The following is a 25,694-nucleotide window of genomic DNA, read 5'->3' on the forward strand; positions in this document are numbered from 1 at the left end:
ATATATATCACATTCCTCAAAGGGAGTTTGTAACTGTGCCTGACATAGCTTGATTCCTCTTTTTTTCCTATTCCCCTTCCTTCTCTTCAACTTCCCTTCCCCCAATTTACAAAAGCTTTGTTTCCATTTTTTCATTTTTGTATCGATTTTTTCCATTTTCCTTTTTCCCCTTTCATAGCTTCCCCTTCCATTTGAACAGTTTTTCCTATTTCCTATTATCTATTATACATTTTAGTCTTTATTTACCCTTTCAGTTTCTCACACTAGAGAGACAATGCAGTATTTACACTTAAGTGTCTGATTTATTTCACTTGAGTATAGTCTCAAGTTGTATCCATTTAGCTATAAATGTCTCAAATGTATCCTTCTTTATGGATGAGTAGCACTCCATTGTACTAAAAAAAAAACAACACACATCTTTTTTTATCCATTCATTAGTTGATGGATATTTGGGTTGTTTCTAAGTTTTAGCTATTACAAACTGTGCCACTATAAACATAGGTGCACATATATCATTGTGGTATGATGCTTTTACTTATTTTGGGATAATACTCAGCAAAGGAAAAGCTGGATCAAATGGGACCTCTAATTTTTTCAGCAATCTCCACAGTGATTTCCACAAGGGTCACACCAGTCTGCCCTCCCAACAGCGGAGAAGGGTTGGGTGGCTTTAGGGCTTAGAGGGGATGCTGGGACTCTGAGGTGGCATGAAGACCAATGTCTAATTTCAGGTCATTAAGATATTACACAACTCAGGGCCGGGGATTTAGCTCAGCGGTTCAGTGGCCTGCCTTGCAAGCGCAAGGACCCGAGTTCAATCCCCGGTACAAAAAACAACAACAACAACAACAAAAAGATATTATGCAACTCAAGCCCTAGGGAACAGTGATGTTTGATGGTGAGATATGGTTTACTACATGGGCCTCTTGATCTTTTTTTTTTTAACTAAGTTTACTGGTGCATCTTAGGTATACAGTACAGTTACATTCATTACTGGGATCTTGTACCTTTACATGACAGGTCTCGGTTTTCATTTTTTCGCCTTATCCCTGCCCTCCCTTCACTCCCTCCTCCCCTCCTCATTTACAAGCACTTTATTTCCATTTTTTCATTTTCTCATATTTTTTTCTTTTCCCTTATTACCTTTCCCCCACCCTTCCCACTTTCCCTACACCTTTAGCCCTTTTCTTCCTATTTCACACTGTCAATTATCTGAAGCAGAGTAGGTTTTAATATGGGGGTATCTTACATTTACAATTATTTCTACCTGTTAAATGATAGTATAAGGTGCTGAGATTTTTTTTTTCTGTTCCTGAAGAAGACTAAGGAGTGTAGGCACTTCAGTGAATACACAATCACTACTTTTTCAAGGCCAAGTTAAAATAGGAGCTGGTTCTTGACACAAGGCATAAGGTATACCTCCAGGTATGATATTGAAATGCAGGAGGGGAATGCTTTATTGATACTTTATACTAAAATTGGAGTTAGGATAAGAGGAAGAATTCAGAATCTATGAGTGTCCACAAGAAGTAGGGGCACAACATGTTTGACCTTTGAATGTCCAGTGTCAAGTACTTGGAAACCTGCTCCTAATCTACAAGAAACAGGGTAATAAATAGAGATGGCTTGGAGGTATGTTGCTAACAGGGAGTTTGGGCCATTTATCTCAAATTATAATTTCAGGTTCCAGACATGTATAGAGAGGCTCCAGCGATGTAGATATAGGCTTGCCTGGGATTACTACCTCTCTGATAGAGAAATGCTATTCAATGCCAACAGCTGGAAGGCAACCTAAACAAATGGTTCAACCTTGAAAAAGACTTGCAGTGCTGGGTACAGCTGCTTGGGATTGACTTACCCACCAAGAGGACCTGCAGAAACTTCTATCCCATGTGTACTGAATCTGTGGACACTGAACTAGGTCAATAGTCTGTTAAGTAGGTCCACCTGTTTTCCATCTTGGCATTTAGGAAAAGATATGAGATATAAATCCAATGGAAGCTAAACAGATTGATAAAATTATGATTCAAATATTGACAAAGAACTTTGGTTCCATCACTGGTATCTTGCAGCAGACGTGAAAAGAAAGATGCTTGGCACTAATGAAGGTTCCAAGGTTCCTCAGGGTTCTTTGAAGTGGAAAATGTGGTAATTGAATTTGTGATCTAAGTACCTTTCGCTCTAAGCGTCAGACTCACTCACTGTCATTTCCTTGGAAGACTGTGGCTAGACTGCAAGTACAGGCAGTGCATCTGAATTCACAAAAGCCTGCAGAGCTCAAGAAAAGTGAACAGGAACTTGATTTATTTACTGAATGAAACTTTATACTACTTTGAGTATTTGACCTCATTTTTAGACATACTTCAAAAAAACCCAAAGTCTAAGTTATTTTAAGAGTTTTTATGAAGAATTTAATCAATACAGAGGTGAATGGTTACATAGTCCAATGCCATTGCTTGCTTTAAAAAGGAACACAAGGGTATACATATATGGCATGAAAAATTCTTGGAAGTCTATTTACCAAAGTAGTCAATAGATTTTTACCTCTCTATGTTGGCATTTAGGGATAACTTTATTTTTTATTATATTTTAAAATTTTTATTCAATAAGCAATAAATATTTTAAAAATCAAATGAAAAAGAAAGCAAATCCACAATCGAAGACTCAGTCCAAGAGTGCTATCAGCAAAACAGCAGAATAAGAAGTCTTTGGATCATGTTCTACTGCACACAAAAAAATTGAGCAGCCACATACTCAAAAGTCTTCTTTGTGGAACTGTAATAAATTGGCAGGGGTTTTCAAACCTCCAGGAGATTCCAGAACCAGGAGGAACACCTAAGAATGCAGGCCCACAACCTGTTGGCAGGCTTGCTCTCTATGGCGCCAGCCGTGGACCAAAAACAGCCTTGTTTCCTATGGTCTTAGGTCCAGCCTTACTTGGCTATTGTCCTGCTACTAGTTCTATGTATCAAAGAACACAGAATAATACCTGCTTTTTCCCTACTGACTGCAAACTACACTGTAAACCCTGAAGCTGTGATCAGTCTTAAACCCCTCTCTGGCACCAGATAGGGGTAGTTCTTCCTTCCAGAGACTTAGGAAAACCCAATTTTATTCATTTTTTGCTAACAGGCCCTCCAAACCTTGGACTATGACACAGATCTCATAATCACCCTTACACTTCCCAATAAGTCAGCTCTCCTGTAGGAGCTAGTCATCTGCACCTCTGGTAATAAGTGTACTGTATACAGATCCAACTGCAGACCTAAAAATGATCCAATGATCTGGCTCCATGTCCATTCTCTGTAGTTCCAGAGCCAGTTCCATCGGCCTGGTAACAGCATAATTTTGCTTGCCTTCACTCTCAAAAAACAGATACTCCATCTGAGGGCCTATGACTAAAGGTCTAAAATCAGCCACATGACCTAGTTATATGCCCAGTTGGCTGAAATCCCAGAGGCAGAGTGCTGTATGTCCAGTACAAAGCACAAAAAGATATTTACCTGCTAGATACATTCATAAAGATTAGAGGTATTTATTCTTTTAAATGTATAAACCTAATACAAAGTGAAAAATATCACACAAACATAATGTCAATAAAGGAAAACTGTAGCAACCAACTCTAAAGAAATAAAGATTTATTAATTGCTTAAAAAAGCATCTGTAATGATAAATGATCTTAAGCTCAGTGAGATCCATGAGAACACAGAAAATTAAACAAAACCATGAAAATAATACATGGAGAAAATAAGAAGTTTAATGAAGATGTAAAAAACAACAAAAAAGGTGAGCAGAAATCCTAGAGTTGAAGAATCAAGTAAGTAAACTGAAAAATTCAATAGGGAATTTCAACAGACATAATCATGCAATATAAGGAATCTGAAAGCTTGAAAACAAGCTGTTTGAAAGAATAAACTAACAAATTGTGAGCCAATCCTACCAAAGGTAAAAGGAAAGAAAGGACCCAAATCAACACAATTAGAAATGGAAAAGGTTAAATGACTGCAGATATTGCTGAAATTCAGATTATTAGCGACTACTTCACAAACCTGGGCTTCAATAGATTGGGGAATCCAAAAGAAATAGATAGATTCTTAAATATATATGAATTACTAAAATTAAAACAAGAAGACATACAAACCCCAACATTCCAAGCATGGAAAAAGAATTTGACATACAGATAAGTGAGACATATGGAACTCTAATTAGCCATGATTAAAAATAAATATGTACCCCAAGGCATTTAACAGTCAGGATTCCAGAAATTCAAAGAAAGTGTTAAAGAAAAGGAACAAACCATTTATGAAGGAAAGCCCATGAGAATTACATCATACTCCCCAAAACAAACCCTTAAGTCAAGGAAAGTTTGGAGTGAAGTATTTCAAGCCCTAAAAGAAAACAGTCTCCAACCCAGACTGATGTTCCCCTCAAAAATGGAGAAATAAGATACTTCCATGACAAGGACACCTGAAGAAATTCATGAACACCAAACCAGTCTTCCAAAATGTTCTGAAGAATACTCTAGAAAGAGATAATGGAGACTATAATTCCATGAACCCTAACAGAAAGAACCCACCAGACAAGGCAAGTAATTAAACAGAGGGGAAAGAAGATGAACCAACAGGAAAATAACATAACAAGGATAAGTCAATACATATCAGTTATAGCTATCACTGTAAATGTCTCAAAAGAAACAGACTGGCTTATGGATCAAAAAACAAGATCCAACAATATACTGCATATGGAAAACAATTAACTAAAAAAGAAATTCATAGAATTAAAGTCAAAGGATGGAAAACCATATTCCATGATACAGGAACCCAGAAAAAAAACAAGGGTAACTATTCTATTTACAGACGAAGTGGATTTCAAGCCAAGAATAATCAAGAGGGACAAAGATAAGTCACTACATCCTTGTTGGGGGAAGAATGCAAGAGGAAGTGATAACAATCATAAATATATATGAACGAAATACCAGCACACTCAACTACATTAAAAAAATTAACAGACATGAAAAATCAAATAAGCACTAATACAATTCTAATGAGGGAATTGAGTACCTCACTGTCACAAACAGGCATATCAACCAGACAAAAAGAATCAAAGAAGAAATATTAGAAATGAACCACATTTTTGAACAAATGGACTTAGTAGATGTGTACAGTATTCAACCTCACAACACAATACACATCCTTCTCAGTGGCACATGGATGCTCTCTAAATTTGACAATATACTAGCCCGTAGAACATGCTTAAGTAAATGCAAAGGAATTGAAATTGTCCCAGGCATATTATCTGATCATACTGCAATGAAATTGGCAATCAATAGCAAAAGAAATCCTGAAACTTTATAAACACCTGGAAATTAAATAATTCCCGCCTGAAAAAGCAATGAGTCACAGATGAAATTAAGGAAGAAATCAGTTTCTACAATTAAATGATAATGCCAGTACAACATATTGGAATTTAAGGGATGCGACGAAAGCAGTCCTATAAGGGAAATTTATAGCTATAAGTTTCCACATAAAAAAATAATTTAAAAAACAGAATGAGCTCAAATAGATAACAATGTTGAATGAAGGCTTCTAGGAAAAGAAAAGCAAGTCAAGCTCAAAACTTGTACAAGGGAGTTGCTGCTTCTTTGAAAGGTGAAATACAATTGATAAAATCTTAACAAATCTTATCAAAAAAGGGAAAGAAGACTCAAATCCATGCAATTAGGAATGAAAAGTATGAAAACACAATGAATCTTGTAGAAATCCAGAAGATCATTAATACCTATTTGGAGAATCTGTATTCTAAGGAGACTGAAAACTCAGAAGAAATGGCCAGATTCATAGATACATCTGAATTACCAAAGTTGAATCAAGATAAATATTCTAAGTTACCCAATACCAGCTAATGAAATTGAAGATATAATTAAAAACCTACTAACAAAGAAAAGCCCAGGTAGTGATGGATTCACTACTGAATTCTACAAGAAATTTTGAAAAGATCTAATGCCACTGCTCCTCAAACTCTTTAATGAAATTGAAAAGGAAGCAATACTACCAAAGTCATTCCTGAAAGCAAGTATGACCTTGACATAAAAACCAGAGGATCCAAAAAAAAAAAATAGCTAACTGGGCATGGTGGAACACACCTGTAATCCCAGCACTAGGGAGGCTGAGGCAGGAGGATTTTTGTGAGTTCGAGACCATCCTGGGCTACATAGTGAGTTCCAGGTCAGTCTCAACTACATAGTGAGACCCTGTCTCAGAGAGAGAGAGAGAGAGAGAGAGAGAGAGAGAGAGAGGGAGGGATTGAGACTAAGGTCAATCTCTAATGATTTGATAGGTGCAAAAATCCTCAACAAAACAGTGGCAAATGGAATGCAGCAAATCATCAAGAAGATAATACACTATGACCAAGTAGCATTTATTCCAGTGATGCAGGGATGGTTCAACATCTGAAAATCCATAAATATAATATATACCACTTAAACAGAGCCAAAGACAAAAAAATCTTTATCATCTCAATAGATGCAGAAAAAGCATTTGACAAAGTGCAACAACAATCCATGATAACAAAAAACCTTCAAAAATCGGAATAGATTTTTTTCACTAATTTTATTGGTACAGTTTAAGCATACAATGTGATGAAATTAATAATTGGAAATTGGTACTATTATGTGACGTATCTTGGTTATTTTTTTCCTTATCCCACTGCCTTCCATTCAACCCCTCCACCCTGCCCTATTTATAAAGACTTTGTTTCCATGTTTTTCTGTTTCTCATATTTATTCCTTTCCCTTCAATTCCCCTTCCCCTTTGGACCTTTTATTCCTATTTCACATTATCTATTATACATTTTGATCCTTATTTACACTTTCAGTTTCTCACATTTTTAGTTTTTCATACCAGAGATACTATTCGGTATTTACACTTATGTGTCTCTTTAATTTCACTTAAGAGTCTGGCCTCAATATGCATCCATCTATTTTACTGAATCTGGTTATTAAGTCTAAGAAGACTTTTGGTGGCATTGTTGGGGTCTTCTATATAGGGTATCATGTCACCTGCAAATAATGACAATTTGACTGCTTCCTTTCCTGTCTTTATTCCTTTTATTTCTTTCTCTTGTCTTATTGCTGTGGCTAATATTTACAAAATGATATTGAACAGGAGTGATAGTGGATATCCTTTCCTTGTTCCTGATTTTAGTGTGAAGGATTTCAAATTTTGACCATTTAGTACAAATTTTGCTATTGATTTTTCATAGATGGTTTTTACCAGATTGAGGTAGAGACCATCTATTCCAATTTTCTGTAGGGTTTTATCATGAATGTGTGTTAGATTTTTGTCGAATGCTTTTTCTGCATCTATTGAGATGATTATATGGTTTTTGTAATTGGCTCTCTTAATGTAGTGTATTACTGATTTGTGTGTGTTGAACCATCCCTGTAACCCTGGGATGAATCCCACTTGGTCAGGGTGTATAATCCTCTTGATGATCTTTGCATTCTTTTTGCCAGTATCTTATTGAGGATTTTTACATCTGTGTTCATTAGTGAGATTGGCCTATAGTTCTCTTTTTTGGTTGTGTCTTTCTGTGCTTTTGGTATCAAGGTGATGCTTACTTCCAGGAATGTATTTGGGAGTATTGCTTCCTTTTCAATTTCATTGAAAAGTTTAGACAGTAGTTCTTCTCTGAATATCTTGTGGCATTCAGCAGTAAAGCCATCAGGCCCTGGGCTTTTCTTTATTGTTAATTTTTAATTATATTTTCAGTTTCATTCATTGATATTGGACTGTTTGCAATTTTTAGGTTATCTTTGTTCAACTTTGGTAATTCATACTCATCTAGGAATCTGTCCATTTCTTCTGTGTTTTCCATCTTGTTGGCATATAGGTTCTCAAAGTAGGTATTGAAGATCCTCTGGATTTCTGCTGGGTCCATTGTAATTTTACCCTTTTATTCCTAATTGTGTGGATTTTGGTCTTTGCTTTCCTTTTTTGATAAGGTTGGCTAGGGGTGTGTCAGTTTTGTTTATTCTTTTGAAGAGCAAAATCTTGGCTTTATTGATTTTTTGTATCATTCTTTTAGTCTCTATTGCACTGATTTCTGCTTTGATCTTTAAAATTTCCTCCCTTGTATGAGCTTTAGGTTTGTCCTGCTCTTCTTTTTCTAGAAGTTTGAGGTTCAACATCAGGTTGTTTAACTGTTTTCCTTATATGCCTATTCACTGCTATGAATTTCCCTCATCAGAGTGCTTTCAGCATGTCTCATAAATTCTGATATGTTGTATTGTCATTATTGTTTAATTGTAGGAACTGTCTGATTTCTTCTTTATATCCTCTGTGACCCTTGGTTATTCAGAATTGTGTTGTTCAATTTCCATGTGTCTGTGAAATTCTTGCAGTGTCTTTTGCCGTATTTCATCACACTATGGTCTGATAACACACAGGGGGTCGCTCCAGTTCCTTTTCACTTCATTAGATATGTTCTGTGAGCAAGTCTGTGGCCTGTTATGGAGAACGACCCATGTGCAGCTGGAAAGAATATGTGTTCTGATTTTGTGGGGTGGTGCATTCTGTAAACATCTGTTAAGTTCATTTGTTCAGGAGTTTGATTGAGTTCTAGTATTTTGTTGTTTATTTTCTGTCTAGTTGATCTATCTATTTGTGACAGTGGGGTACTGAGGTCCCCCATACTACTGTGTTAGTGCTTATTTGATTTTTCATGTTTGTTAGTATTTGTTTTATATAGTTGGGTGCACTAGTATTTGGTGCATATATATTTGTGATTGTCATCTCTTCCTCTTGGATTTTTCCTTTGACAAAAATGTAGTGTCCTTATTTGTCTCTCTTTTTTTTTTAATTTCATTGAGTTTATTGGTACATTTTAGGGATACAGTACAGTTACATTCATTGTTGGGATCATGTACCTTTACATGGCAAGTCTTGATTCTCATTTTTTCCCCTTACCTCTGCCCTCCCTTCACCCCCTCCTCCCCTCCCCATCTACAAACACTTTATTTTCATCTTTTCATTCTCTCACATTTTTTTCTTTTCCCTTTTTGTTCTTCCCCTACGCATCACACCTTCCCTACACCTTTAGCTCCTTTCTTCAAATTTCTAAATGTCAGTAATCTTATTAGAATCTTATGCATTGTTGCAGAATATTCACACCAGGGAAACTATTTGGTATTTACACATGTGTGACTTATTTATTTCACTTAGGAGTATATCTTCAATATGTATCCATTTTCCTATGAATGAATCTATTCTCTCGCTCTTTATGGCTGAGTAATATTCCATTTTATAGAAAAACCACAACTTTACCCAGTTTCCAACGGATGGGCAAATAGGTTGTTTCCAAGATTTAGCTTATTTGTCTCTCTTAATCAGTGTTGGGCTGGTTTGAAATCCACTTAATCTGCAAAGAGGATAGCTACCCCTGCTTTTTGGGGGGTTCCTGTTGCATGGAATATTGTTTTCCACCCTCTAATTTTCAGTCTATGAGTTTCTTTTTGAATTAAGGTGTTTCTTGTATGCAAGCATAGTGATGGATCTTGCTTCTTGATACATTCTGCCAGTATATCTATTTTGTTTGGTGAATTGAGACCATTAACATTGATGATTATAATTGATATGTATTGACTTACCCTTGTCATGACCTTTCTCTGTTGTTGAATTCTCCCCTTTTGCATTTAATTTTTTTTTTGTCTTGCCTAATGGTTTTATTCTGTTGGGCCTTGTGGGGTTCTGTCCATCATTGTGTTTTCCTAGGATATTGTTTAAAAATTTTTGGAGTGCTGGTTTCATATTCATGAAGTGCCTCAAGTGTTCTTCATTGTGAAAGTGTCATATTTCTTTACTGATTTTTGAAAGATAGTTTTACAGGGTACATCAGTCTGGGTTAGAGGTTGTTTACTTTTAGGGCTTCAAAGACTTCACTCTAGGCTCTTCTTGACTTGAATGTTTGTTGAGAAGTCTGCTATGATTCTGATGGGCTTTCCTTTGTATGTGATTTGTTTCTTTTCTCTGTTTACTTGTAGAATTTGTTCTTCTGTTGGATTTCTGAAATCTTAACTATTATATGCCTAGGTGTAGATTTTTTTTTTTTGATCATGGCTAGTTTGAGTCAAATATACTGCACTTATCTGTGTGTCAAGTTCTTTTCCTCTGTTTGTGAAGTTTTCTGCCATCATTTCTGTGAGCAGGTTTTTTTTTTTTGTCATTTTCCTTCTCTCCTGTTTCTTCATTTACTTTGATCAGTCTTATCTTATTCTTCTTTGCGTCATCTAGCAACTGCTGGATCGATTTCTCCTGGTCCATTGCCATTTTAAAGAATTTTTTTTTCTTGGTCACCAGTTGCAATCCTTCTTTCTACATCCGATATTCTGTCCTCACATTGGCTCATTCTGCTGTGTAAATTTTCAGTGGAGTTTTTAATCTCCTGGATGTCCGTTTGCATGTTTTATAGATTCCATTTTTTTTCCTATGCTGGGATTCCATCATGTTCCACAGCTCCTTTACTTTTTTATCTGTGTCTGCTCTAGAGTTATTAATCTTCTCTTTGACTATGGACACAATCTGTGTTGTTATCTGAGAAATTGTTTCTCATTTCTTTTCTTCCACATCCTCCTTTTTTGCCAGTTCAGGGAGCCCAGGTGCTTGAGTATCAGAATGTTCTATCTCATTGCCCTTTGGGGTTGCCTTAGGTGATCTGGATGTCCGGTTTTGAGACTTGTTTACATGTCTTCTCATTTCAACAGAGGCAACCTGGTGTGCCTTCATTGAGGCAATGTTTTTCTCACCCATCTGGCTTCTATTCTCAGCTAGCCTCAGAGAGGCTTTCTGTCTTCTTCTTACCACTATGCCAATTTCTGAGTTCAGAATGGTGGCCTTCTGAATCCCTGCAAGGAGCTATTGTCTAAGAGGGATTCTGGCTGAGACCTGTGCACATTTCAGATGGTATCTTGGCATGCCTCTGGCTGGGGCTTATCCACCTACATAGCTGTTGTCTGGGCAGGACTTTGGCTGGGGACTGTTTACTTAAGTAGCTGGTATCTGAGCAGGTTTCTGGCTGGGCTCTGCATGCACTTACCTATGATTTCTGGGTGGGCCTCTGGCTGTTGCCTGATCACCTGTGCAGATCTTTTTCAGGTGGGCCTGTGGCAAACAAACAAAACAAAACAAAAACAGACTCAAGGATCAATGGAATAGATTAGAAATTGCAGAAACAACTCCAAGCACACTCAGCCAACGTATCTTTAAGAAAGGGTCCAAACACCTTCACTAGAAGAAAGATAGCCTCTTTAATAAATATGCTGAAAAAATTGACCTTGCACATTCCAAAAACTAAAAGTAGAACCATATCTCTCACCATACACTAAACTGAAATCAAAATGGATCAAAGGTCTAAATATTAAAACAGAAACACTAACTTTGCTGGAAGATAGAATAGATAGAACTCTTGAAGACATAGGTGTAGGCAAAGACTTTATGAACAAAATCCCAATTGAACAAGAAATATCACAAAGAATTAACAGGGTCTTGCTTTATTAAAAAGCTTTTGCACAACAAAAGAAACCACCAACAGAATGAAGAGACAACCCCTAGAGTGTGAAAAATATTTTACCAGCTGTTCCTTAGGCAAAGAACTAATATCTAGAGTGTATAAAGAGCTAAAAACATCCGAATCCCCCAAATTTAAAGACTCAATGAATAAATGGGCATCTGAAATGAAAACACTTCTCAGATGAAGAAGTACAATAACAAATAAATATGTAAACAAAATGTTCAACATCACCACTCATTCAAAAGATACAAATTAAAATAATACTGAGATTCCATCTCACTCTAGAAAGAATGGCTGCTGTCATGAAATCAACCAATAAGAAATGCTGTCAGGGCTGTGGGGAGAAGGAACGCTTCACTGTTGGTGGCATGCTGTGGCCTGCAAGGCTGAAGAGACTATGGAGGGAGAATTTCAGGGGATGAGGAAAAGAAAGACAAAGGGATACAAAAGAACAAAGAGATACAAAGCTGGGGCCAGGTGGGGCTTTCCTCCTGATTGAAAAGACTGCCAGGCAACGGAAGCAAGTTTATTTATAGTTGTAGAGGTTCGGGAAGTGCAGGGGGAGGGGTGGGGGGGGTCAATCTGTACTGGAACCAGGAGAATAGCTAAGGTCTGCAGATCATCATACTTGATGGTTTACGGGGAATGGACTGGATGTGGAGGAAGACACATTCTCTTCTCAGGCAGGCCCCGCTCTGCCGTGCTGTCTTGTGTCCTCTTCTCCTCCCACAGGGCCTTGCCTCATCTGTGGGAGGAGGCGAATTAGGCCTGGCCATAGTAATCTACAGCACAGCATTCCCAGCAGTGGTAGTACAGACTGGTGCAGCAACTGAACAGTGTGGAGATTCCTGAAAAACTAAAACTAGAGCTTCCCTTTCACCTACCTGTCCCTCTTGTTATCTTCCCTAGCGAAATAAAAGCATCATACAAAAGTGAAATCTGCACACCCATGTTTAGAGCAGCACAGTTTGTCACAGCTAAAACTTGGAAGCAGCCCCAATGCCCATCAACTGATAAATGGGTAAAGAAGATTTTTTTAATATACAGTGGAGTACTGCTCTCCCATAAAGATAAACAAGATATTTTTAGGTAAAAGATGCACCTTGAGACCATACCTTTAAGTGAAATAAATTGTACACATATATTCAAATATCACATGGTTTCTCTGAAGTGAGAAACCAAAAGCATAAGTCAGAATTGATATGTATAATAGATATTGTGAAATAGAAAGAAAATGTTCCAATGGGAAGGGGAAAAGGGAGGAGGAAGGAAGGGAAAAGGAAAAAAGAGAATAGAAGGTAAAAATGGAAACAAACCTTTTGTAAACAAGGGCAAGAGGGGTTAAATAGAGGAGAGGAAAAGGGAGCAAAAAGAAGAATCAAGATACATTATGTACAGGTAAAAATTCCCTATGATGAATGTTATCATTATGTATATGCAAAATGTACCGGTACAGTTAATTTTTTTAAAAAATGATGCTAGAAAAATGGGATATCCACATTCAGATGAGTCTGGACCCATATACCTCACAGGGTACTAAAATCAAAATGGATCAAATATCTAAATGTTAAAACAGAAACATTTAACCTGTGGGAAGATAGAATAGGCAAAACTCTTGATGACAATTATAGACAAGGGCTTTCTGAACAGAACTTCAAAGACACTGAACAAAACACTAAAAATCAACAAATGAGGTAATATCAATCTAGAAAGCTTCTATCCAGCAAAGGGAACAATTCAAAAGAGTGAAGAAATAACTTATAGAATGGAAAATAATTTTTCCAGCTATTCCTAAGAGATTTAGAATACATAAAGAGTTTTGTTTAAATTAGACCTCCCCAAATAAAAGTCCCAAACAGAAAATGGGCAGCCAAAATGCATAGGCATTTCTCAGAAGAGGTGCAAAGGGCCAATATATACATGAAAAACATGTAGCATCTCTGACCATTAGAGAAATGCAAAGTAAAGCTACACTGATGCCATCTGATCCCAGAAAGAATGGCCAGCATCAAGCAATCAATAATAAAAAGTGCTGATGATGATATAGGGAAAAAGCAACTCTTCTACTTTCTTGGGGGGAGTATAAGCTAGTAAAACCACTGTGAAAATCAGTGTGGAGATTCCTAAAAAATAAAAATAGAAATCCTATTTGGCCCAGTTATTTATCTTCTAGGTCTCTACACAAAAGTGTTAAAGCCATCACAATACAGGGACACATGCATGCCCAATTATAATAGAACAATTTGAAATGATTAGATCTTGGAGACAATGTGTATAAATGGATAAGGAAATATGGTATTTATAGACAAAGGAATAGTGTGCCATGAAGAAAGGTAAATGGGGCATTCACAGGCCAATGATACGACTTGAGAAGGTAATTTTAAGGAAATAGGTCAAACATACAAGCTGAAATACTGCATTTTATGAGAACAGATAGGCAGAGAGAGAAGTGATAAATAGGAAGTAGGGAAATGTTTTACAAATGGATAGGGAGATGAGATGGAGGAATCAGGAGGGGAAAAGGAGATGAATAAAGAATTGAGGAGAAAAAGTGAAGGAAGTAGAGCTGTGGCAAATGGAGCTAAGAATCCGAGGGAGAAGGAAGCACAGGGAAAGGAGGAGAAGAAGTGGAATATAGGAGAATATGCATCAACACCCATGACAAGTGTAATCATCATGAACTGTGGACAATTAATAATAAGTGAAAACGCTGAAACCAAATCAAGAAAAAAGACATGAAGATTGCTACATTACCATAGTGATGGCATATCTATCAGTTTAATACTTGTATGTAAATCATAAGATGAAGGCAGTCAGAATAAGTATAACCACGCAAATTAATGGAAAGACACTCTGCAGATACTTAAAACTGAAATCAATTACAGCATGTGTGCTGTGATGGGAGCGGCAAAGTGTAAATTATCTACGTGTCATTGGGATTAAGTTGTTATAGCTCAAAACAGACTGCTGTGACCATGGAATGTTTAGTGTGGATCTCGTGATAGATACAAAAAATAAAGGGAAAAGAATGAAGATATCACCACCACAAAAATTTTCCAACCAAAAAGGCAAGAAGAGAAGACAGGAGCAAAAAAAAAAAAAAAAAAAAAAAAAAAAAAAAAAAAAAAAAAAAAAAAAAAAAAAAAATCTGTAAAACAGACTGAAAACAACCAAACAGTCCATCCTTACCTATCAATAATATCTTAAACGTAAATAGATTAAATTTGTCAAACAAAAAACACTCGCACCAGGAGCTTACTTTAAAGACAGACATAGGTTGAACATGAAAGGAGAGAGAGGGACAGGGAAAGAGAGAGAGAGAAACAAAAGGGCCAGGGATGGCCATATTCATACTGGCCAAAATAGACCTTAAATGGCAGCTGTCACAAGACAGAGGGGAGGCCACTATCCGGTAATGAAAGATCAACTTAAAGTGACGTGTAGCAATTAAACCTGTAAGTCATCATTATACGTGAACCCAACGACAAATCATCCACACGTCCAATGCGAACTGATAGACGTGAGAGGAGAAACGGAGAGCACTGTCTTAAGTGTAAGAGACCCGACACAGACCTCTGCCCCTGCCCTTTCCGCCCCTCCCTCCCCCTCTGCCCCATCTGTGCAGCGGCGCGGGGAGGGGAGCGGGCAACACCCCCTGGGCCCCTGAAGGGTCGTTTTTTTAACTTTTAAAGATGATTGCCGAGGTTTTCAGCTCCAGAGGAGGAGTGCACCCTCTTGTCTTCGCTCCTCCCTCCTACTCCTTCAGGGTGGATTTTGGGTCGCCCTCCAGATCTTCTGGTTCTTTTTTTTTTTAATCTCATTTTCTCGGGGTTGCCCCCCTCTGTTTGTGTTGTGTGTGGAAACGGCGAACTCGGCAAATACAAACACCGTGCCTAAATCGTAAAGAAGATGCGATTGAAGATGTAATTGGATGTGAGAGACATCCTTCTGGACCGCGGAGTGATGAACAAGTCTTACTGGAACTCAACACTACGGCAGCCTAAACTGACGCCGTCTAGGGCAGTAGATGGATTTCATTCAGAAAAACAGAAGTTTGTATTGCAAGTTCAGGGACAGCATCGGCCCCAGCAACACCACCACCACCATCAGCAAGCTCAGCCTCCGCGGACGGTACCTCGGCAGGCGCAGACCCAGCAGACCCTTGTCCCCGCATCACCGCAAGCCACAGCCCCACAAGCTACTCTTCCTGATTCTAAACTCATCCAGCAGATGAGCGCCTCAGACGTGAGTGCTGCGGCTACAGCTGCTGCCTCGGCAGTCCCTGCAGGCCTGACTCCTGCTCAGCAGATGTTAACAGATGCAGGACAGCTCCTGCGGGCGGTCAGAGCAGCCAGGGGTGCCCAGGATAGCGTTCAGCCTCGGCAGTCAGTGGTTCTACAGCAACAGGTTACACACAAGTGCGGCCTGGTGGTGAACAAGCTCCTGTCCTACAGCAGGTTCTAGCCCCTCTTCCTGGAGGATTTCACCACACGCAGGTGTCATCATCCAGCCTCAGCAAATCTTATTTACAGGAAATGAGACTCAAGTTATTCTAGAACAGTGCCGGCTCTTAAAAATCTTACTGCGGCACAAGCACAGATCACTGCAGCTGGTCAGCAGCAACCAAGGCACAGCCCACCCAACAGCAAGCTCCATTGGTCTCACAAGTTGACGGAACTGGAGACACATCGTCTGGGGAAGATGAAGACGAGGAAGAAGACTGCGATGATGGCGAAGAGGAAGCCGAAGAGAAAGTCGGAGAGGAAGATGGGCAGGTGGAAGAAGAGCCGCTCAGTAGTGAAGGCGACGTGAGTGAGGAGGAAGGGCAGGAACTCTCTGTCATAGAAAATGTTGTTGTATGTCAATATTGTAAGAAACGCAGAAGTAAAAATGAGTGGAGTTTTCATCTCAGGGATGGCATTATAAATCTTACTGGAAGGCTGGGCATGATGGTGCACACCTGTAATCCCAGCACTCGGGAGGCTGAGGCAGGAGGATCGCTGTGAGTTCGAGACCAGCCTGGGCTACATAGTGAGTTCCAGGTTGGTCTCAATACATAGTGAGACCCTGTCTCAAAAAACAAACAAACAAAAAAACTTACTGGAAGAGAATATATATTTTCCAAACCATTGGAGAAGTAGAATGGTGAAGAATTGCTGCTTTTCTTTTATAAATAAAAGAAACTTTTAAAAAAATTTAAAGTGGATGCTTTAAAATTTGGACACATACCAACCAAAACTTCACTTCTGCATGTCAGAAACGTGCAGTAGGAGTAAAGATAGATCTTGAGAACAGAGACACTATTTCTAACTGGCAAGTTTTCCATGGAGCTGTAGTACCTGGGGGTGTTGGGATGGGAGGTTGGGTTTTGTGTAGGAAAATCATAATTGTCGATTTTAAATACAGGAACTTGCCACTGGTAATTAGCATGTAAACCTTTGTCTATATTCCTTCCTCCAATTTGGGTTCAATTAGAAGACGCTTGTTGGAATGAACCGGAGAAACTTCCTTTTGATAGATTGAAATGAAACAGCTTACTGTAAGTGGTTATATTTGGTAAAAATTACATGTGAGCTTTTTACAAAAGGAGAAGAATTATGGTGTTGAATTTTAATTCACTTGTATAAGAAAACAAATTAAAACTCTCATAGTAGGTCTTACCTGTTATTCTCTCTCAGTAATATATACCTCTTCCCTGCTTTATGAAGCATCTATTTAAGAGTTTAAGGATGTGTAATCAGTGATCACAGTTTGGAGATAAAATTTGACCCAGGAATGGGTATTTCTTTTAATTAGGTTTTCACACTTTAAAAACTTGGGTTTTAGTTAAGTGGAATTAAAGTGACAACTTTAGCTTACTTACAGAAAAACTGTTTAGGCCTACACTTTAAAAAGAACCCTAATTGGCTGCTCAGGAATACATTTTTATTTCTTAAAGATATCGTCTGACTAAAATGATACATACTTGAGTTATACAAAGATTTTTCTGGTTGGGCTGAAGTGTGCGCAGTTAGTCTTAAATATTCAGATGCCATTCTGTACATTGATTGAAGCTGGTGAGGACCCGGATTTTTACTAAACAATTTAGTCATTATAAAAGTTTCTTGTGTTTACTAGTAAAGAGTTTTTAAAAAACTTATTATTTTAATTAAACAAGTTTTTTTAAAGCGACTTTGTAATTTGAGGGTAAATTTGGGAGGGGGTTAAGGGAGGTGGGCCACTGAGTACATATTCACCTCTCTTTCACTGCGTGGCTCGTCCAGACCATTGATACGATAGATTGGGGCTCCAGTTTGCACATTGGGAAGCTTAGAAATTTGAGTGTATGTTAAAATAAATTTAGTCTATGCTAAGAAAGCAGAGCTCTGCATTTCTGTAAGGGCTTTGAAGAACAATTTGTCGATATTTTCTTCAGCTGCCTGGGAGAACTGCAGAAACACTCAACTTCACTTTTGTCGTCTAAGAACTAATTTGATTTCTCATGGTTTTTCTTGATAAAATTCATAGGGGTTTAAGTTGCTTGTATACTGATTTTTTTTCTTCTTCCATTTTTGTCTTATTTGCCTTCATGTGTTTCCAGAAGTTACAGTAAAGTATATTTCAAAGGGGGAAACTGTGAGCTACTACAGTATTTTATTTTCAACACAAATCATTCTAAAAGGTTAATGAGAAGAATTTTTTTGTCTACTTCCTATCCCTCTCGCTAACCTGATCTTTTTAACTTAAGTTTTGAAATTTGGTGTAAATGGTGGTATCTAGCATGTTAGTTAGGATTTATTTAGATGCCACCAAGGGTGATGCAGTTTTTATTTTGACAATATTAATCCATCCTTTTAAGGGGTAGTTTATTTACCCCACTACACTCAAAGCACACACAATTTTTGTTTTTGTGTATTAATAAGGCTGGGAGGAGAAAAGAAGGAAGGGAGTAAAGTCACAGAAGTCTCGTTCCACTGTCCCTCGTATGTTCCTAGTACGCTTGTATTTACTCAGTGACGTGAAGTACCTATGAAAGTGCAGCAGTGCTGCAGTGTGGAAGTTTCAACCCTTTGGTTCTCTAGTAGTTCTGACGCTACTGAACCTTGGGATACTGTATGATGTTTAGCTCATGTCTCGGCACTCTTTGTAGACAAACATTCATATTCATAGTTGCATTGTATACTGGCCTGTTACTGTAACTGTTTTCACACATGAACAACCACTGCTTCAGAGTGACTCACTAGTGTTATTTTGAAGCAGGAAATAACCATTTGTGTTCGCACCAGCGTGCTGCATATTAATTACAGCATACTTGCAAGTGCTTTTCTTTTACCTGTAAAAATTCTGAAAGCTGGTCCAAACAACACTGCATATCAAGTTGTATTCTTATATATTACTGCATTATGCTCCTTTTAATCAGATAGCATATTTTATTTTTACCATAGTGTCTTTTGCTCTATGAATGCCACTTCCTTTGAATTCTTAATCATGCTTTTAACATTATATTTAACAAATTATTTTTCCAGTTTACATTAAAATGTCATTCCTTTGAAAAGGCAAGGGATTCCGTCAGGATTTTAAAATGAAAGTAGTTTGTTCATCTAGAGTGGGAAAACAGTTCTGAGTTGGTATTAAGAAAATAAGCAGTACTTTCAGAAGAGGATTTATTTAGATTTGTACAGACGTTGATGGCAACTTTTATTTTAAAAAAATTAACAATCCACAGCTCTGAGGAGAATTGACACAAAATGAGGGAAGTGTAGATAGAAAAGTGTGCCTTTCAGTATCCACACTCTTGGTTGGTGGTCATTTTTCAAGTTGGACCCCTTGAATGCCTGAGAGCACATTTAATTTCTGTGGCATGCCATGCGTGACTAAAACAACTCTTTAATGTACAATTAGTTTCTAGAACAAAATGTCTGTTTATGAGGGGGATCTTTATATTGGGCTTTTACATTTTTGAAATACTCACATTTGTGTTAAATGTCACCATGTCCCATTTGCACTGTTGTCTTTTTAAAAATCAAAGCCATGGATATTCTATGGCTACATCAAGATTTGAGCAGTATGTATAGTGACTATGTGTTCTTAATAAGCACAATAGGCTCTTCTTTTAGAAAATAAGAACATAAAAATATAATAGCTTTTGTATAAAGACTTTCTTTTCCTATAGTGAATATCAACGATTTTATTTCCTGACTTTTAGGGAGGAATGAAAAGAATTGTCTCCCTCTAAGAATAGTTTTTTTCTTATCTCATAGCAATAATGTCACCATTATTATCACAGAGTAAATATGCGTTGTATGGGAAAGCAGACATGATTTCCTCTTGGGGATTCTCTTTATAATTTAGCATTTTCTTCCATTTAAGAAAATTCCTATATTTTCAGATTATTTCATAATGAACTTTTTTGAGCTTTTGTGCAATGTTTTATCAATCTGTTTTTGTACATTTTCATTTTACCTCATATGTCTGTCCTCCACCTGTTTGAATCAGCTATAGCAGATTTTGGATTTATTGGTTTAAAAAGTAGTTTTTTTGTGTGTGTTTCCTTATGAGTTTGTGTTAATTTTAATCTTTTGCTATGGAAATTATTCTGAAATTTATATTATTGAAGCCTGCCATAGTGTATCTAATTTGTTATTTTCTGTGGTTTAAGGAAGAACACCTCAGACTTAATATTTTGTGTAACATTTTGAGGAACAAAACTTTTTTGCCTTCTCTTTTAAGAGCAGGCCTACATTCAGTTAGTAACCATTCCTTCAGTTAAGTTTCCTTAAATCATCCAGTATGTGTTAGTGCTAGAGCTGGGGAAGGAGCTAACCCTTTTTGCTGTTCTGAGTTACTATTGCCACCTGCTGTTGTACATTTTGTTGTGTGTTTTTATCTATCTTTCTCTTTTCTCAAATTTTTCCCTTTTATAATGTGTTTTTATCTTCTTTTCTCTCTTTCTCTCACTCACTCTCTCTCTCTCCCATCTTGATCTCAATTACTCTCCCTTTTTGTTCCTGTTCCTATCCTAATTTGGATTTATTTTCTTTCTTTCCCTTTTATTCTCTTTTTCCTCGCCTCAATTGCTATTAGTTTTAAAAGAAAGTGATTACAGTCTCTAACTTCTCTATTGCTGTTAGTTTGTTCTGTTCCTGTGTATATTTTGTTCTGTCTTCTCCTCTTCTCTTCAACAGCTTCCTAGAGTGTCTGTGATTTTCCTGTATCCTCTGACCTCACTTCTAACCTTTCTCTATCCTACCTATCTATCCCTCCCTCCCCAACTCTTTCTAAATCCCCAACCTGAAGACTAAAGTTGCTATATTGAAGAGTTTATTCACTATAAATGTATTTTGGGCTGGTCTTTGATTTTGATTTCATTCACATGGTTAAAAATTTTACATTAATAACTACCACAAATTGTCACATTCTAAACTGTGCTTGATGCTATTGTGCTGCTGATTGCATCACTTGGGATAAGGTGTTGCGATTGATCTAATTACTTGTCCATCTGGTATAATGAAAATGAGTTTGCTTTAGAAACATAGAGACACAGAGCCTAAACACCAGACATATCTGGAAGATTGAAGTATTAAGCCAGGAATTAGACCAAGGGCAGTATCAATGACAAAAATAGAAATGAGAAGGCATTTAAACAAGACACAAGCACAGACTTTCACATCACCAAAGGTAAACTCGGGAAAATGAGGTGGAAAAGTCTGACTTTCAACCATCTGGACACCCTGAACTGATAGCACAGGAAGTAAAAGAGCAGATAAATGAGGTTCTAGAAAAATTCAAAACAGAAATAATTTCCCAGATAACCACAGAGATTGTGAGAAGAATGAAAGACTTGATTAGAATTTAGAACAGAAACAGATAAAATAATACATGAACTCAGAACCACGATGGAAACCATGAATGCTCAGCATAGGAAAGAAATGGAAACCTTGAATACCCAACATAGGAAAGAAATGGAATCCATGAAACAGATTCAAACAGATATCCAGGAGATTGAAAACTCTATAGAAAGCATTTACAGCAGAATGAATGAATGAATGTGAAGATAGGATTTCAGATATAGACAATAGGATTGTGGTCAGTGACCAGGAAAAGAGAGATCTCTTAAAAACAGTAAGGGGCTATGAGAAATCAATCCAATCCAATCTTAGATGATGCAAAGAAGAATAACATAAGACTGATAGGATTCCATGAAGTAGCAGGCGAAAATACAAATGACTTAAAAAAGCTGTTCACAGAATTAATGACAGAATACTTCCCAAACAGAGGGAAAGAATTTAACATAGAGATAAGTGAGGTACCTAGGACTCCAACTAGCCATGATAAAAAAAAATCTACCCCTAGACATAGAATAATCAAGATCCTGGAAACCCAACAAAAGAACAAAATATACAAGTTAGAGAAAAGAAACAAATCACATGCAAAGGAAAGCCAATCAGAATCACAGCAGACTTTTCAACAGAAACCCTCAAATCAAGGAGAGCTTGAGTGAAGTGTTTCAAATCCAAGAAGAAAACAATTTCCAACCTAGATTGATATATCCTGCAAAACTACCTTTCAAAATGGATGGGAAATAAGATACTTCCATGACAAAGAACACCTGAGAAATTTCATGAACACCAAACTGACACTCCAAACACTTCTAAACAATATCCTGGAAAAAGAAACTGAAGACCACAACTCCATAAGGGCCAACAGACCAAATATACCAGGAAGGCAAGAAATTAAAGGAAGAGGGAAAACTAACTAAAAGAACCAACAACTGGAAAATAAAATGACAATGAAAAGCCAATACATAACAGTTATAACCATCAATGTTAATGGCCTCAACTCACAGATCAAAAGAAGCAGGCTGGCAGAATGGATTAAGGAGCAAAATCCAACAATGTGCAGTTGGAAACCCACTTAACCCACAAAGAAATTCATAAAATGAGAGTAAAAGGATGGAAAACAGTTCTTCATGCAATGGGGTCCTCAACTCACAGATCAAAAGAAGCAGGCTGGCAGAATGGATTAAGGAGCAAAATCCAACAATGTGCAGTTGGAAACCCACTTAACCCACAAAGAAATTCATAAAATGAGAGTAAAAGGATGGAAAACAGTTCTCCATGCAATGGGGGCCCAGAAAAAAGTGGGGGTAGCTCTCTTATTTGCAGACAGAATAGATTTCAAACCAAAACTAAGAGAAACAAAGAAAGCCACTACATCCTTGTAAAGGGAACAATACAAGAGGAAGAAATGATAATCATAAATATATATGCACCAAATACTAATGCCCCAAACTATACAAAACAAATATTAATGGATATGAAAAATGAAATAAGCACTAATGCAGTAGTATTGGGGGACTGCAATACTCCACTACCACAAATAGGCAAATCATCTAGACAAAAAAATCAACAACAAAATAACAGAACTGCACCAAGTCTTAGAACAAGTGGACTTAGTAGATGTCTACAGTGTTCCACCCCACAAAATCAGAATATACATTAGCTCACAGAACATGCTTAAGTAAATGCAAAAGAATTGAAGTTATCTCCTATATATCATCAGACCATAGCACAATTAAACTGGTTATCAATAACCTAAGAAGCAGCAAGAACTTCCCAAACACATAGAAATTAAATAACACCTTGCTGGGCAACCACTGGGTCACAGAGGAAATTAAAGAGGAAATTAGTTTCTAAAATTAAATGGTAATGCCAATGCAACATACAGGAATCTGTGGGATATAAGGAAAGCAGTTCTATGAGGGAAATTCATAGCAGTAAATGTCCATGTTAGGAAAACAGAGTGGACTAAAACAAACAACCTAACGCCTAACCTTAAGCTCCTAGAAAAAGAAGAGCAAGACAAGCCAAAAATCTCATACAAGGGAGAAAATTATAAAGATCAGAGCAGAAAATAATGCAATGGAGACTAAGAGAATGATACAAAATATCAATGAATTGAAGAGTTGGTTTTTTGAAAGAATAAATAAAGTCAATAAACCCTTAGCCAAACTTTAAAAAAAAAACCCAAAGAAAGGGCTCAAAATCATGCAATTAGGAATGAAAAAGGTGCAGTTACAACAGACCCAGCAGAAATCCAGAGGATCATCAGTACCTACTTCAAAACCTATACTGCAATAAAATAGAAAATACATGACAAAGGGACAGATTTCTAGATACATATGAACTTCCAAACTAGAGCAAAGAAGTTATAAAAAGTCTAAACACTCCAATTACATTCAATGAAATTGAAAATGTAATTAAAACATTGCCAACAAGGAAAACCCTGATGGCTTCACTGCTGAATTCTACAAGACATTTACAGAAAAACTATTGCCACTAGTCTTTAAACTCTTCAATGAAATTGAAGGGGAAGCAGTACCTCCAAATTCATTCCAGGAATCAAGTATTTGATACCAAAACCAGGGAAAGACCCAACCAAAAAGAGAACCACAGGCCAATCGCCCTAATGAATACAGATGCAAAAATCCTCAATAAGGTACTGGCAAACAGAATACAGAAGATCTTCAAGAATATCATAAACTCTGACCAAGTCAGATGTACCCCAGGGATGCAAGGATGGTTCAACATATGTAAATCAATAAATGCAACACACTATATTAACAGAATTAAGGACAAAAACCATATGACCATCTCCATAGATGCAGAAAAAGCATTTGACAAAATTCAACTCACACTCATGATAAAAAACCCTACAGAAAATTGGAATAGATGATCTTGATCTCAACCTGATAAAGGCTACCTATGAAAATCCAACACCCAATATCATTCTAAATGGTCAAAATGTAAAAAACCTTCATGCTAAAATCAGAAACAAGGCAAGGAAGTCCACTGTCACCACTTCTGTTCAATATAGTTCTACAAATATTAGCCACAACAATTAGACAAGAGAAAGAAATGAAAGGAATAAAGATTGAAAAGGAAAAAGTTAAACTGTCACTATTTGCTGATGATATGATACTCTATATAGAAGACCCAAAAAACTCTGCCAAAAGATTTTTACACTTAATTGACAGATTCAGTAGATTAGTGGGACACATAATCAACACTCAAAAATCAATAGCCTTCTTTTACACAAATAACAGACTCACTGAGAGAAAAATTAGGGAAATAATTCCTTTCACAATAACATCTGAAAAAATGGCATATGTAGGAAACAATCTAATTTAGGAGACAAAAGACCTCTACACTGAAAATTACAGCACTCTGAAAAAAAGAGATCAAAGAAGATATAAGAAGATGGAAAGACACACCTTGCTCCTGGGTAGGAAGAATCAATATAGTGAAAATGGCCATACTTCCAAAACTTCTCTACAGATTCAGTGCAGTCTTGATTGAAATCCCAATGGCATATTTCACAGAATTTGAGAAAACAATCCAAAAATTCATTTGGAACCAGGAGAGACCTAGAATAGCAAAAACCATTCTAGGTGGCAAAGACATGCCAGTGGGTATCACAATTCCCAACTTGAAACTATACTACAAAGCTACTGTGATAAAACAGCATGGTACTGGCAAAGAAACAGACTCAAGGACAATGGAATAGATTACACTTGATCTTAGCCAAAAGGCCAAGAAGTGATGATGGAACAGATTAGAAAATGCAGAAACAACACCAGGCATACTGAGCTTCCTCATCTTGAACAAAGGAGCCAACCATCCTCACTGGTGGAATGATAGCCTCTTTAATAAATGGTGTTGGAAAAACTGGCTTTCAACTTGCCAAAAATTAAAACTAGATCCCTATCTTTCACCATGCACTAAACTAAAATCCAGATGGATCAAAGATCTAAATATCAAAACAGAAACACTAAACTTACTGGAAAGTAAGGTAGGTAGAACTCTTGAAGACATTGGCCTAGGAGAAGATTTTATGAACAAATTCCTCAGCAGCACAAGAACTTGCACAAAGAATAAACAACTGGGATCTCATTGTATTAAAAACTTTTTGCAGTGCAAGAGAAATCATCAACAGAGCTAAGAGACAATCTACAATGTGGAAAAATATTTTTACCAGGTACTCCTCAGACAAAGGACTACTATCTAGAATATATAAAGAACTAAAAAAAAAAAAATCAGACCCCCAAATACAAAGACCTGATCCAAAAGCGGGCATCTGAAATGAACAGA

The 25,694-nt window shown here is 37.1% G+C and overlaps 1 pseudogene; it reads left to right on the plus strand.

Annotated features, from left to right (window-relative positions):
* The first annotated feature begins 14,064 nt into the window (after nt 1-14,064).
* LOC104853300 overlaps nt 14,065-25,694 on the plus strand; it is a 49,999-nt pseudogene continuing 38,369 nt past the window's right edge.

This window comes from Fukomys damarensis, unplaced genomic scaffold (genome assembly GCF_012274545.1).
Source record: "Fukomys damarensis isolate Sample0158 unplaced genomic scaffold, DMR_v1.0_HiC HiC_scaffold_21, whole genome shotgun sequence".
NCBI lineage: Eukaryota > Metazoa > Chordata > Mammalia > Rodentia > Bathyergidae > Fukomys > Fukomys damarensis.